The following is a 15,415-nucleotide window of genomic DNA, read 5'->3' as shown; positions in this document are numbered from 1 at the left end:
GGGGGACAAGAAATAGATGAGCTTTCAGCCTAAGCCTGATTTCTTCTCTGAAATGATACCTAAGTTGTCCCTCTCAGAAAACCAGGCACTGTTTATGATCATACATAACTTTCTGGAAATCACTGTCATGACATAGACATTTCAAAGCCCACATCCAGTACCTCCTGTGAGTTTTGTCCCTCTCTCTCCTTCCTACTCACAATCCCAGCACCACTGGTTTTGACAATTTAATATTACACCCTTTCTGGCTCCATTCTCTTGGACAAAGATGATTTTGGCTGCAGAAGGAGGCTCACAGACCACTGTATTTTCATGACTGAATTTATTTCTCTAACATACAAAAAGGTGATTACCCAGAGACTGGTCTCCAAAAGCACTCTTAAGATCAAAGACCTTAGCTGAGCTACTGAAGTGTTAATTGGCCAAATACAATTGTCAAAAATTAGTTTCTATGTGAACCAATTAAAACAAGATAATTGGGAGTTGTCAGCACTTCTAAATATTTATACCAGTTGATGCAAATATTTGTTTACATATCATCTGTTTGCAATTTTTATCACTTCTCTCTGCAAAGCTGCTCATAAACCATTAGATCATGTCTCTTGATGCTTAAATTAAAATCTAAACTTATTCTAGTCAACTGACAGAAAGCTAAAATATTTTTGTTCAAATTCTTTTGACAATGTGTATTTTTGACAATGTGTTTATATTCCTCATTTGTCATGGAAAGTGATACTGTAGCCATCCTTTCAAAGGGACATTTCTGATTTTTTTTCATAGCCAATTCATTCTATTTTCCCATGTGGTATTCATTAAAGCAATTCCTAACTTTGTTGATTTTCATTATTATCTGTAGAGTGTTTTCTTTCACACTCCTGCAATTGGTTAGCAATATCAGCCCAGCATTTGGACATTTTTTCCTATGACTGCACATCAAATCTATGCTAGTCCTAAAATGTCAAGAATATCCTACTGGAGGAATATTCCTCCTCCCCCACCCCACCCATAAATCCTTTCTCCAGTCATATGTCTTTCAACCACCTCAAAGCACATCTTCACTCATACCTTCCTTACCATTTTGAAATTTGTTTACCTGTCTTCTTCTCTTGTCTTCAAAAAATAAAGTTCTCAGGGCACTTGGGTGGCTCAGTTGGTTAAGCATCTGCCTTCAGCTCAGGTTGTGATCTCAGGATCCTGGGATCAAGCCCCACATCAGGCTGCTTCTCCCTTTTCCTCTGCTCCTTTCCCTCCCCCCCAACTCATGCACTCTCTCTCTCTCTCTCTCTCCCTCTCTCTCAAATAAATAAAATCTTTTAAAAAATTAAAGTTCCCTATGACTTTCTAATGCTAGTACTGGCATTAAAATACTTAAAATTGATAAAGCTTATTATTTCTGTTATATGTGACACTCAAACGAATAATGAAGAACTTTGGAGAAAAATCCTACCACTTAAGAATGACCTCAGTATGCATTCTGATGTAGTTCCATCTATAGTTTCATCACTGAATAGTATGTTATTTGCTTTTGTGTGTTCATGTAATTGTGATATTATATATTCAATTCTGTTATTATATTTTCATTTACCTTTATACCATAGGCATTTCCTTGATATAATTACAACTCTTCATAAACCTGGGTTTTTTTTTTTTTTTTTGATGGTTACATGATAGTCTCTTAGTAGACAGATGCATCATGGTTTAATTGAACCACCTCTTACGAATTAGAGAAGCTTAGGAAGGAGTTCGATGCCTGAATCTGATTACTTGATCCCTCTTCCTGCAGAAAGAAAATATGCACAGAGAACAACAGAAGCAGAGGGGATACAAAATACTGGACCCACATTGTGGTTATCCGCCATGGATCATAGCAGAATGCTAAGTGTTGTCTGGGGAAAAGTGTTCACAGAAAAATTTGGAGAAAAAAGAAAATGTTCTTGGCTTCAGCTTTGTTAAGAATGCCCATCTAGAATTCATGACCTGGGAGCATAAACAATTGAGCATAGAAATTTTGTGTCAAGAGATGGGAAGAAATTCTTTGTAACACCGTGCTTCCTGTATCCTTGGAGGCAAGGTGGGCAAAGGAACTCTCCCTATTCCCCTTGTTTCCTCTCTCAGAGACTGGCATCTGAGACACTCCTATACTCATAAAGTTAAGAAATTTCAGTGGTGGCCTTCCTCTCCAGGTCTTCTCGTGTCTCTGCTCTGTGCTGTGTATCCTTTCAATTTTCAATCCATGTGTGAGCCCCACACTTGGCCCCCTCCCCGGTGCTGAATCCTGGGTGGCTTTTTAGAATGATTCAGCTTCTTCTCCCTCTTGGAACAAGGTATTCAAGAGGGAGAGGTACCTATTTAAACAAGTGCTTTGCCTTCCCCAGGACCTCAGTGTCTTGCTCTGCTTTTTGTATTTCTCCATCTGTTGCAGGATCCCAGGGAGCATTGTCTACTGTCTTTGCTTCCTGCGCTGGAATTCTGTACACCATTGGTTCTCTAAATGTGGCAGCATGGGTGCATCACCTGGAAGCTTATTAGAAATGCAGATTCTCAAGCTCCACCAAGATCTGTTGTATCAGCATCCCTGGGAGTGGGACACAGAAATCTGGGTTTGATAAGCCCTCCAGGTGATTCTAATGCATGCCAAGTTTGAGAACCACTGCTGTGGACCTATCTCTGAATGATACATCTTTCTTGCTTGCATATTTCTCTTACTAGGCACTTGTCCCCAACAGATCACCTAAGACTTGATGATGCAGCTGTAGCTTGCATACTCAAGTGGGAAGGACATCTTTTACCATGTGCTCGTCCCCCAAAACTTGCCTTTGCTTAATTTTTAAACCTCCAGACTTTGAGTGAATTATGCTACTTCGTTGGTAACGAGAACATTCATCTGTCTCACCTTATCCCTCTTGCAGTAGCAAATGATTCTAGTGTTTCATTGCCTTTCTCTTTCTCCACTCTTTTCAAACAAACTCAGCTGTTTTTAAAAGTGTGTATGCTTCTTGGAGGGGAAGAATGAAGGGGAGTAAGTCGGAGGGGGAGACGAACCAGGAGAGACGATGGACTCTGAAAAACAAACTGAGGGTTCTAGAGGGGAGGGGGGTGGGGGGATGGGTTGGCCTGGTGATGGGTATTAAAGAGGGCACGTTCTGCGTGGAGCACTGGGTGTTATGCACAAACAATGAATCATGGAATACTACATCAAAAACTAATGATGTAATGTATGGTGATTAACATAACAATAAAAATTTTAAAGTAAAAAAAAAGTGTATGCTTCTTAACGTGGCTCCCTACCTTTTCCATATGTGGCGCTCATACCCTTGGCTGGATCACAGCGCCTTCCCGCCATTCTCTTTCTCTTTGCTTTCAGTCCCATTCATTTGTTTTCCTCATAAATACTACTCTAGATTTTGTCCTCTGAGATCCTCCTTAATGAGAGATGTGAAGTCAGCGATTTCAGAAGCTGCCAAAATATCCGTAGTTAAACAAATCTTGTTCATGGCTAGTTCTCCAAGTTGGATAATTCTTCCCATCGGCCCAACATCGGACACCATCCAGACTCAAATGTTGTAGCCCAGCCTGGCTTTCCTTAAGGCAGTTTCTCAGTCTCGGCACTAGTGACAATTTGGCCTGGGTATTTCTTTGTTATGGGGCTGTTCTGTGTATTGTAAGATGTTTAGTGGCCAGTAGCTCCCCCTCACCAAATCATGATCATCAAAAAATATCTCCAGGCATTGCAAGATGTTCCCTTGTGGGTCAGGGTATAGTTCACTTAAGGCCTGAACCGTCCATTAAGGACTGATGTGCTCTATTTCTAATGGCAACCCACTGCACCTGCTTCATCACTTCAACAACTGTGTTACTTTGGTGATACTGAAATAATCACTGCAGGATTCCATCCTGAGATTCCTAGTCATCCAGCATGACTCTCCCATCCTTCCATTCAAGCAGCTTCTAATGGTCCCCTACATCTGGGCATCCTCTGGGGCATTAGTCTCCTTTGCTCTCTTTCTTTAATTTTTTGTTGCCTTTTTAAAGCCCCAGTCATGCCTCTTTTCTGACTTCCAACTTTAAGAGCATTTCAGATGTTTTAGGTTTGTGTCTGTCCAACCTAGCCTCTAAAATCTCTGCATTTCCCCTAAAGAAATAATTCTTTTCCTTCCACTCAGTCATAGCATCTTTCTTCATTTTCTTTCATTTCCAACAGGTTGTGTTCTGAATGCAAGATCGAAGCCTGTACTTCAACCCAGTTCCGTTCTTCCTTACACCTCATCTATCCCAGACACAGATAGTTCAAGAAAACAGCCTTTTAAAAAAACTTCCTAGCCAAATGCCTGAAGAAAGGAACCAGGGGCCACACTCCTCTTTAACCATCGTCTGGGCGGGTTTTAAAAATTATATCTTGTTTAAGACATAAGCTTTATGAAAAAGAAGCCAATTTGAGACCATTGGTAGGGAGCCCCAGGAGGCTGTGGGCAAGCTACATGAATCAGGAAACCAGTCTATCCATAGTCCTTCTTGGGCCTGTGCAATTCCAAACAAGATAAAAAGGATCCCAAGTTTGATCAACTGAGCAGTGTTACCAGTGCCTGGCACTAAACCTGAAGGCCAGAGCACTCACTCCCATTCTCTCTACCCTGGATAGAATCTGGCTGGATGTATTTTATTTTATTTTATTTATTTTTGGGTTGTTTGCTACTTAAAGTCCAAATCATCCATTATTGGCCTCAGCAGCAATTTACTGCAAGCCAATGCCACCAAAACAAGTCAGAAACCATTCATGTGAAAGCCCATCACAATAGCTGTACCGAGATCTGTGGTCTCATGTCTAAGTCCTTTGCTCTTCAGATGTTTCTATTTAATCTTAAGGTTTCTAGACAGTGCACGAATGTGCTAGGGATCAGGATTCTAGCCCTTCACATCCTCTTCCTCACTAAATAAGTATCAAAGTATCAACTTCATTGAGAGCTGGGGAATGTCCAGTAAATCTAAAGTATAGGACAAGTAGGAAACTTCACTGGGGAAGCCAAACCATGGCTTCCCACTACCCTTCACTGAACTGAAGCGACTGTGTGCCCGGTGTCAGATTCACATAATTCACCTGTCCAGTCACAGCTGGACCTGAGAGAGCACATACCTGCCTTGCCTCCACAGAGGACCCCGGAACTCTGTGCACACAAGAGCCATGGGCCAGTATGGAAGCACGGCCTGGTAGATGTCTAGCTTCCCACGGTCTAGCATGTCAACCTCTTCCTGGTCAGAGAAGAAAGGGAGTGAAGAGAAGCTAGATGTGCTTACTCTGATATCCGTCACTCATAGGTGTGGGTATAGGAGTTCCTCTAGGAGAACATGGCAGGGGCAGAAGAGACATTTCTCCTTCTCCATATTGGCTAGTCTGTCTACACTATTCCTCTGTTTTAAGAAAGTTTTACTATGTGCCAATGCTATTTTAAGTGCTTTCCAGAGAGGAACATATTCAATCTTTCCAACAATCCTAGGGGAAGGCTAATACCATCTCTGGTTTACAGAGAAAAAAATTTAGGCTGAAGTAAATAATTTGGGGTTTGAACCCAGGTAATTCATCTCACCCTGTTCTTATTCAGTGGCTTTCTTTTAGGTCCTCAAACAAGACATGCTCTTTCCTACCCCAGGACCTTTGTATCAGCTGTGCCCCTGCCTACAATGACCTTCCATTTTCTCCCTCTCCATAAACTGCTCCATCCCAGCTTCCAGATTTCAACTTAAATAGCCCTTCCTAATAAACAGCCCTATTCTGGTACCCCAGATGAGATCAACATCCTGTATTTTTGTAAACAAGACTCATCAAAACTTACAATTTTCCTTGCATAGAAAAAAGACTGGTGTTGGAGGGGCTCTAAAATTCTGATGGTGGATGCCTTTAAATGATAGAACTGTGGTTGTTTTTTATTTGGTTGATTGGTTTTGATATTATTTGTTTTTGCTTTTTTGCCTTTTGTATTTTTCAAGTTGTCCAGTGATTAGAATATCCATCTTACAAGTGAAATAGTTTCAGGTAATAATGAGGTTTGAGATATGCCAGTGAGTGACTGGTAAGATCAGCAGCCTGAGGTCAGGGAGCCAGATGGGTCATGCATGCACACATTACAAATACCGAGGATGGTGGGAGGCAGGGACAAGCTGAGGGCCCCATGTTGGAGTCCAAGGGAGCGAGACATGAGACATGGGGAGCACCTGAGGTAAGGGTAGAGGCAGCGTGGGCGTGAGAGGCTGCTGGCCAGACAGGATCTTGTTGGCCGGGAAAGCCTGGAGGTTTACTTCTGTAACCCCTAAGTACTGAAGAGCCACCATGTGTTGAATATTCTGCTAGACACTGCAGAGGATAAGAAGATGAGTAAGAAGTTGCTCGGGTTCGTGCTTCAATTAACAGGAATTTGAGCCATGGCTCTCCTGTTGGAAGAGTTTTAGATCAGTATCAACTGAGGTCACTTTTATAAGAAAGAAATTTGGCACGATTTTTAGATTTTATGTATGTGGACTTCATGATTTTTTGTGACTTCAAAGGAAATGTTTCATTAAAATTGATGGCTAGATATGTAAACACTGGGCATTGATCGGCTTTCATATTCTCTACAGCAGATTTGAAGGATAGTTAATTCCTCACCAAAAATCATCTCTTTGACATGTGAATAATTAATCCTTAGAAATTCATTATTTAATTATAGGGTTTGGACAGTAGCCTATGAGACATGAAAGCGCTCTATGAGTCTGTATTGTCAGCTGACAGAAGATCAAACTTTGAGAAGTGTTTAGAAGTAGAAAATATTCCAAAGCAGATAATATTTTAATGATGTCATAGAGGTAAGATCTGAGCGTAACTGGAGTTTTAAGACATTCTTGGAGTGAACCCTTAGATTAATAGCTTGTATTCTGCTTTTTTATTCTGGCAGGGTCATTACCTTGAAGCCACTACCGCAGAAATCGGGGACTTTCTAGAGACTAGTATCAGCTAATCAGAAAGAGATGACTTCCTAGACAGTGTGCTCTGCTAGAAAAAGCAGAACCAGGAGCCAAAAGATCTAAATAAGCTCTGTTCCTAAAACAAAGCACTGCAGCCCTCCAGACCTCAGTTTACCCATCTGTAAAGAGCGATACCAGGTGAGAGGATCTCTATGCTGACCTTTGTGCAGTCCAGTCTGAATGGTCTAGCCTCCTGCACTTCAGGAATCCAGCATCCCACAGAAATACTAAGTTCACTGGTAATTCCAGTCAAAGAAATTAACCTCAAAGAAGGAAAGATTTTGCTGTAGGATGTGGTAAAGGAAGAGGGGAATAAAGAAGGAAAATATAAGAAGAAAGGGTAGGAGGTGACAAGGTGAGGACAGTGACATAAGCCCCATGTTGTGAATACCTGCCAGACCCCAGGAGAGAACATTCTCACAGCCACATCCAGCATGGGGTCCCCTTTGAAGACTGGGGGACAATGGAGGAGTCTGACACCACTGCAGAACAGTGACTAGTTTAGGACTGAACAGTAAGCATCCCTTTCATTCCAGGCCCTCCATCTTCCCAGCCGGCAGGAATTTCTCACTGTTCTTTTTTCTGTAAGAGATCAGCCCCCCTGCTGCTCCACAAGGTGCCCCCCTCTCACTCAGGAATTCGGTCCCCCTCACTTTCTCCTATAGCACAACGTAACTCCCACACCATCTACTCAAGGTCTAGGCCAACGGTGCATTTGCAAACTCGGTAATATATTCTGGGGAGCACATGGCCCTCCCCTAGCTCATTCCCTCAACACTGACACTGGTTAATTCCAGAACTCCCCCTGCCTATTCTTCCTTCCTCCAGGCTGACTTGACTGCAGTGTGCAGCCCTACTGCTACCACGGTGATGGTTTTGACAAAGCAAATCCATTCATACTTCTCCCCTGGGTCAGAACTTAACCTTTCTTGCTTTCAGGGTAAAATTCAGCCCTTTACCTGGATGGAATGATCTGACTGACTCTTGTTTATCTCTGTAGTTTGTCACGTGAAATTCTTTGGCTTCACTATTTTGGGCTACTTAGTATTACCATGGCCCATGCTGTCCCTATGCCTTTGTACAGGCTGTTCTTCTGCCAAGAGTGACCTTTCCCGCCTCCTCCGGCTCGCACCTGCTCATCTTAGACCCTCAGCTCTGACGCTCCTCGTCTAGAAGAGCTCCCTTGGATCACTGAGGCCATTGTTCCCCAAGTGTGTCCCTCAGAATGCTTGGAAGAAAGGTTCTTCAGCCCCATACATTTGGGACATTACCACTCCCTGGAATTTGTAATAAATATTTAACTATTAAAGGCTCTGAAAAAGACTACAGCAGGAAGATCTACTTAACTATCTTTAACCCAGTGTTTTCCAAACTTACTTGAATATTTAACTTCTTTTTTCATAAACCCATTTTGACCCTTCTTTGGAAAAATCTGCCTTAATCTGATTTAGAAAGAATCTCCTTTGCTCATATAGTACCTCAGGCCTAGCTCTATCACAGTAGTTACCACATGTCACTATAATTGGAGAGTCATTTTCTGATAGGTCTTTCATGCAACAAAAAGATTGCAAATGCCTTGGTGATAAAATAATCACTATGTTTTGTCAGTGTTTTATATCTAACACCTAGAATACATTTTAAATATCTGATACGTATTTGATAAACAAGTATATTGTTGACTAAAAAAAGGACCACCTACTTTATTGCTATTGATAATTAACATACATTATTTGAATAGTGTGTGATAGAATGATTTTGCCAAAATGTGGCCATATGCAAGACAGATTACAGTTCATAATATTATTGGCATGCTTTCTGCCAGTGCCATATTTATATGAGTCTCTTAATGTCCTTATCCTAAAGAAGAGAGTATACCCTTTGTTTGACATGTCAACTTGGCTTTAGTATAGAAATTTCTTTGTTGTTTAGGAGGCATTTCTTTGATTTATTATTGTTGTTTTGTGTTTTGTTTTTGGGAAGACCATAACTAAAGATTATATCAATTGAATATAACTTGAAGAGAACTTTTTTTTATCATTTGAGAGAGAGAGAGACAAAGAGCAAGAGCATGAGCATGGGTGAGGGTCAGAGGGACTCCCCACTGAGCAGGGAGCCTGACGCAGGGCTTGATCCCAGGACCCTGGGATCATGACCTGAGTCAAAGGCAGTTGCTGAGCTGACTGAGCCACCCAGGCACCCCTTGAAGAGAACTCATAGTCTCCATTTGCCAGGAGGATCCTGAAAACTTGGAGACCTTTCTCACTCTACCACTCAGCTGAGGGGTCCTAACCTACCAGCCCATTGACCAAGAAAAGATTCTTCCTTTACCTGCTACCATTTGCAAAGCCACTACTACTTAGGAGACCCCCACAGTTTCCACGCATATGTGCCAAGGGCCCTCCTCCCTCATGGGTCAGGAGGTCTGGGTGTGTGCAGACAAGTAACAGATCTCATTGGGAGAGAAAATGCGCAAAGCATTAAAATGACTCAGCATTTGAAGGGAGAAGGAACAACATAATCAGAATAGGTAGCTCTCTATGAGGTGTCCTTAAAGGAAAAAATAAAAAGAACTCTCAGTTATGTAAATTCCTGGGGAGACTAGGGAAGTTATTACAAAGGAGCAATCTGAGGAAAAGGAAGAGTTCTTGGAACTCAAAAACATTGCTGAAAATGGAATTAAGTATCTTGAAACTCAGATGGAAGAATTATCACATGGAGAAGAAAAACTCAAAGAAATAGAAATTATGAGTGCAAAGTGAAACGTATAAAGGATACATCTTATTGTTGGTACAGGGTGAATAGGTTCAACCTTCTTGAAGAGTAATCTGGGACTCTCCATCTAATATCAAGCTTCATATACCCTATTATAAAGTATTCACAATTCTAAGAACTACCCTACAGTATAAGAGCATAAATCTAAAAACTAATGTTCAAAATGTTTTCTCATTGCAAGCTCATTGTCACAGCAGAAATCACAAGAAACCTAGGTGTTCATCAGTCAATATGGGATTGGTTAAATAGATTAGGGCACGTCCATAAATTTAGTCACTAAAAAAATGAGATCTGTATATGCCAACTTGGAATGTAGTTCCACAAAAATACTAGTAGCATAGAGAATTACACAGCATGACCTTGTTTTTGTTGAAAACATTTTAACAACATGTGTGTATAGGTGTAAAGGTTTATGTATGTGTGTACGTTTGCTTTCATAAGCATAAAAAACAGTTTAGAATGATACCCTCACATGCTACTGACAGTAATTATCTCTGGGAAATGGGGCTAGAGAGTCAGGCAAGATGTTCACTTCTTTGTATACTCAGAATAAATGTGTGAGGTTGTGAACTGTTTCACTTCATTTTAGTAATCTTGTGTATTTTCCAAATTTTCTATAATAAAAATTGCTTCTTTAACATTTTTAACTGTTAAAAAGCTAGAAAAAAATCAAAACACAAGAAGCCATTTGTAAGTAACTATGGCAAGCCTATGGAAAGGTTTGCTGAGGTCTTGGCAGAGTCAAGACTAGAAACAGAAGGAAAAAAAACAGTGGAATTCCAATACCATAAGAGAAACAGAAATGTTTACAAAATTCTTAAAACACTAGTGGGAAAAATTTAAAAACTACTGTGAGCAAAATTATTAAGAATCATGAAAAACTGGGGCACCTAGGTGGCTTAGTTGATTAAGCATCCAACTCTTGATTTCAGTTCAGGTCATGATCTCCAGGGTTGTGAGATCAAGCTTCGCATCAGGCTCCATGCTCAGTGGGGAGTCAGCTTGAGATTCTCTCTCCCTCTCCCTTCACCCTTCCCCACCATGCCCTCTCTCTCTCTCTCTCTCTCAAATAAATCTTTAAAAAACAAAGAATCATGAAAAACCAGTTGACTGTGACTTTTTAAAGAGGAGCCTACTTTAAGTCAGACACAGAAGTTGGAGATGACCTTATCTTATAACCGTTTAAGGAACTAGTACAGAATATTTTGATCCAGATGGAAAGGGCAATTCTTGGTAAATTAATTTTTCAGTTTGGACTCAATAAAGATCATCACAACTGTCATATGTGAAACACTTAAAATGGGCAAAGTCTCTGCCAAGTACTTTCTATGCATATTCTTCTAAAAAGCCCCCCAGTCTCAGAGGAGGTGCAGGTGCTACTCTTATTTGCATTTTATAGACAAAGCCATTGTTTGACAAAAGCTGGTGTTTGTATGTGTGCTTTCATAAGCAGAAAAAGCGTAACTTTTCAATAAGTGGCTGTATGTCACACTGGAAGTCAGTGGAAGAACCAAGACTCCAACTCATGGCCATCTGATACCATTGCCTCCACCTCCAGAGTGGGAGCTGTGGGCTGAGGCTCTCGAGGTCAGCATCAGATCCCTGTGCCTATAGCACATAGTCTCAGGTTTTAAAGAATACTTGATCAAAGTGAAGAGGAGATCCACCATTTATAACATATTACCTGATAATTGGCATATTCAACCTTATATAAAACGTGCACCAGTTCATTCTTTTTCTTTTCTTTTCTTTTCTTTTTTTGTGCTGTTACAATGCCATTGACTACATTCCCTATGCTGTAACTTTTATCCTCACAACTTACTCATTCTGTAACTGGAAGCCTATACCTCCCACTCCCCTGCAACCATTTTGTCCCTACCCCCCAAACCCTCTCCCCTCTAGCAACCATCAGAATGTTCTCTGTATTTATGGGTCTCATTCTGCTTTTTTAGTTCGTTTGTTTCTTTTCTATTTTAAGATTCCACATATAAGTGAAATCATATGGTATTTGTTTTTCTGTCTGACTTATTTCACTTAGCATAATACCCTCTAGGTCCATCCATGTTGTTGCAAATGGCAAGACTGCATCTTTATTTTTATGATGGAGCAAGAGTCCTGTATGTGAGTGTGTTTGTGTGTGTGTGTGTGTGTGTGTGTGTGTGTGTGTGTGTGTAGGTACCACTTCTCTATTCATACTTCTGCTGATGGATACTTTTTCTGTCTGACGTATTACATGTACTATAATGCCCTCAGTCCATGTTGTCACAAATCACAAATGGTAGGATTTCCTTCTTTCTCAGGCTGAACAATGTTTATAAATATATTGTATATATATTCCATATATATACATACACACACACACATCTGTATATACACATCAATAAAATAAAAATTTTAATATAAAATTTAAATATACATTTTATTTGTCCATTCACCCTTAGATGGACACTTAGGTTACTTGGGTTGTGATAAACATAGGGTCCATATATCTTTTTGAATTAGTATATTCATTTTCTTTGGTAAATACTCAGTAGTTGAATTATTGGATCAAATGGTATTTCTATTTTTAATTTTTTGAGGAACCTCCATACTGTTTTCCACAGTGGCCACACAAATTTACATTCCCACCAACAGTGCACAAAGGCTCCATTTTCTCTACATCCTCGCCAGCACTTGGAATTTCTTGTCTTTTTGATTCTAGCTATTCTTATTTTTTTTAATTTTTTATTCTTATGCTAATCATTAGTTTTTGATGTAGTGTTCCATGATTCATTGTTTGTGTATAACATCCAGTGCTCCATGCACAGCGTGCCCTCTTTAATACCCATCACCAGGCTAACCCATCCTCCCACCCCCCTCCCCTCTAGAACCCTCAGTTTCTTTTTCAGAGTCCATCGTCTCTCATGGTTCATCTCCCCCTCCGACTTACTCCCCTTCATTCTTCCCCTCCTGCTCTCCTCTTCTTTTTTTTTTTTTTTAACATATATTGTATTATTTGTTTCAGAGGTACAGATCTGTGATTCAACAGTCTGGCACAATTCACAGCGCTCACCATAGCACATACCCTCCCCAATGTCTGTCACCCCGCCACCCCATCCCTCCCAACCACACCACTCCAGCAACCCTCCGTTTGTTTCCTGAGATTAAGAATTCCTCATATCAGTGAGGTCCTATGATACATTTCTTTCTCCGATTGACTTATTTCGCTCAGCATAATACCCTCCAGTTCCATCCACGTCGTTGCAAATGGCAAGATCTCATTCCTTTTGATGGCTGCATTATATTCCATTGTATATATATATATATATATACCACCTCTTCTTTATCCATTCATCTGTTGATGGACATCTTGGCTCTTTCCACAGTTTGGCTATTATGGACATTGCTGCCATAAACATCGGGGTGCTCATACCCCTTCAAATCCCTACATTTGTATCTTTGGGGTAAATACCCAGTAGTGTGATTGCTGGGTCATACGGTAGCTCTATTTTCAACTTTTTGACGAACCTCCATACTGTTTTCCAGAGTGACTGCACCACCGTGCATTCCAACCAAGAGTGTAGGAGGGTTGCGCTTTCTCTGCGTCCCCGCCAACATGTGTCATTTCCTGACTTGTTAATTTTAGCCATTCTGACTGGTGTGAGGTGGTATCTCATTGAGGTTTTGATTTGGATTTCCCTGATGCCGAGTGATGTTGAGCACTTTTTCATGTGTCTGTTGGCCATTTGGATGTCTTCTTTGGAAAAATGTCTGTTCATGTCTTCTGCCCATTTCTTGATTGGATCATTTGTTCTTTGGGTGTTGAGTTTAAGAAGTTCTTTATAGATTTTGGATACTAGCCCTTTATCTGATATGTCATTTGCAAATATCTTCTCCCATTCTGTCAGTTGTCTTTTGGTTTTCTTCACTGTTTCCTTTGCTGTGCAAAAGCTTTTTATCTTGTTGAAGTCCCAATACTTCATTTTTGCCCTTGCTTCCCTTGCCTTTGGCGATGTTTCTAGGAAGAAGTTGCTGCTGCTGAGGTCGAAGAGGTCACCGCCTGTGTTCTCCTTTCGGATTTTGACTGACTCCTGTCTCACGTTTAGGTCTTTCAACCATTTGGAGTCTATTTTTCTGTGTGGTATAAGGAAATGGTCCAGTTTCATTCTTCTGCATGTGGCTGTCCAATTTTCCCAACACCATTTGTTGAAGAGACTATCTTTCTTCCATTGAACATTCTTTCCTGCTTTGTCGAAGATTAGTTGACCATAGAGTTGAGGGTCTATTTCTTGGCTCTCTATTCTGTTCCATTGATCTATGTGTCTGTTTTTGTGCCAATACCATACTGTCTCGATGATGACAGCTTTGTAATAGAGCTGGAAGTCCGGAATTCTGAAATCGCCAGCTTTGCTTTTCTTTTTCAACATTCTTCTGGCTATTCGGGGTCTTTTCTGGTTTCATAAAAATTCTATGATTATTTGTTCCATTTCTTTGAAAAAAGTTGATGGCATTTTGATGGGAATTGTATTGAATGTGTAGATTGCTCTAGGTAGCATTGACATCGTCACAATATTTGTTCTTCCAGTCCATGAGCGTGGAATGTTTTCCATTTCATTGTGTCTTCCTCAATTTCTTTCATAAGTATTTTATAGTTTTCTGAGTACAGACTCTTTGCCTCTTTGGTTAGATTTATTCCTAGGTATCTTATGGTTTTGGGTGCAATTGTAAATGGGATCGACTCCTTGAATTCTCTTTCTTCTGTCATTGTTGTTGTATAGGAATGCCACTGATTTCTGTGCATTGATTTTATATCCTACCACTTTACTGAATTCCTATATGAGTTCTAGCAGTTTCGGGGTAGAGTCTTTTGGGTTCTCCACATAAAGTATCATATCATCTGCAAACAGTGAGAGTTTGACTTCTTCTTTGCCAATTTGGATGCCTTTGATTTCTTTTTGTTGTCTGATTGCTGTGGCTAGGACTTCTAATACTATCTTGAATAGCAGTGGTGAGAGTGGACATCCCTGCCGCATTCCTGACCTTAGGGGGAAAGCTCTCAGTTTTTCCCCATTGAGAATGATATTTCCTATGGGTTTTTCATAGATGGCTTTTATGATATTGAGGTATGTGCCCTCTATCCCTATACTCTGGAGTTTTGATCAAGAAAGGATGCTGGACTTTGTCAAATGCTTTTTCTGCATCTATTAGAGAGAATCATATGATTCTTGTTCTTTCTTTTGTTTATGTATTGTATCACGTTTATTGATTTGCGGTTGTTGAACCAACCTTGAAGCCCAGGGATAAATCCCACTTGGTCGTGGTGAATAATCCTTGTGATGTACTGTTGGTTCCTATTGGCTAGTATTTTGGTGAGAATTTTTGCATCCATGTTCATCAAGAATATTGGTCTGTAATTCTCCTTTTGGATGGGGTCTTTGTCTGGTTTTGGGATCAAGGTAATGGTGGCCTCATAAAACGAGTTTGGAAGTTATCCTTCCATTTCTATTTTTTGGAACAGTTTCAGAAGAATAGGTATTAATTCTTTAAATGTTTGGTAGAATTCCCCCTGGGAAGCCATCTGGCCCTGGGCTTTTGTTTGTTGGGAGATTTTTGATGACTGCTTCAATTTCCTTAGTGGTTATAGGTCTGTTCAGGTTTTCTCTTTCTTCCT

At 40.4% G+C, this 15,415-nt stretch overlaps 1 protein-coding gene across 6 annotated transcripts in view; it reads left to right on the top strand.

The window, feature by feature from the left end:
- ANKFN1 (ankyrin repeat and fibronectin type III domain containing 1) overlaps window positions 1–15,415 on the top strand; it is a 345,217-nt gene that overhangs the window by 37,104 nt on the left and 292,698 nt on the right. For 2 of the 6 annotated variants that reach the window (XM_027624490.1, XM_027624491.1), the window contains exon 2: window positions 6,924–7,131. The exons of 3 other annotated variants lie outside the window; for them this stretch is intronic. The gene's annotated coding sequence lies outside the window, so the exon portion shown is untranslated. Of the gene's footprint in view, window positions 1–6,923; window positions 7,132–15,415 lie in introns of those variants that run through there. One more of the 6 variants, XM_027624495.1, reaches the window with a different exon arrangement.

Source organism: Zalophus californianus, chromosome 16 (assembly GCF_009762305.2).
Source record: "Zalophus californianus isolate mZalCal1 chromosome 16, mZalCal1.pri.v2, whole genome shotgun sequence".
Taxonomy (NCBI): domain Eukaryota; kingdom Metazoa; phylum Chordata; class Mammalia; order Carnivora; family Otariidae; genus Zalophus; species Zalophus californianus.
The sequence above is the reverse complement of the archived record's forward strand: the minus strand, read 5'-3'. Positions and strand labels throughout refer to the sequence as shown.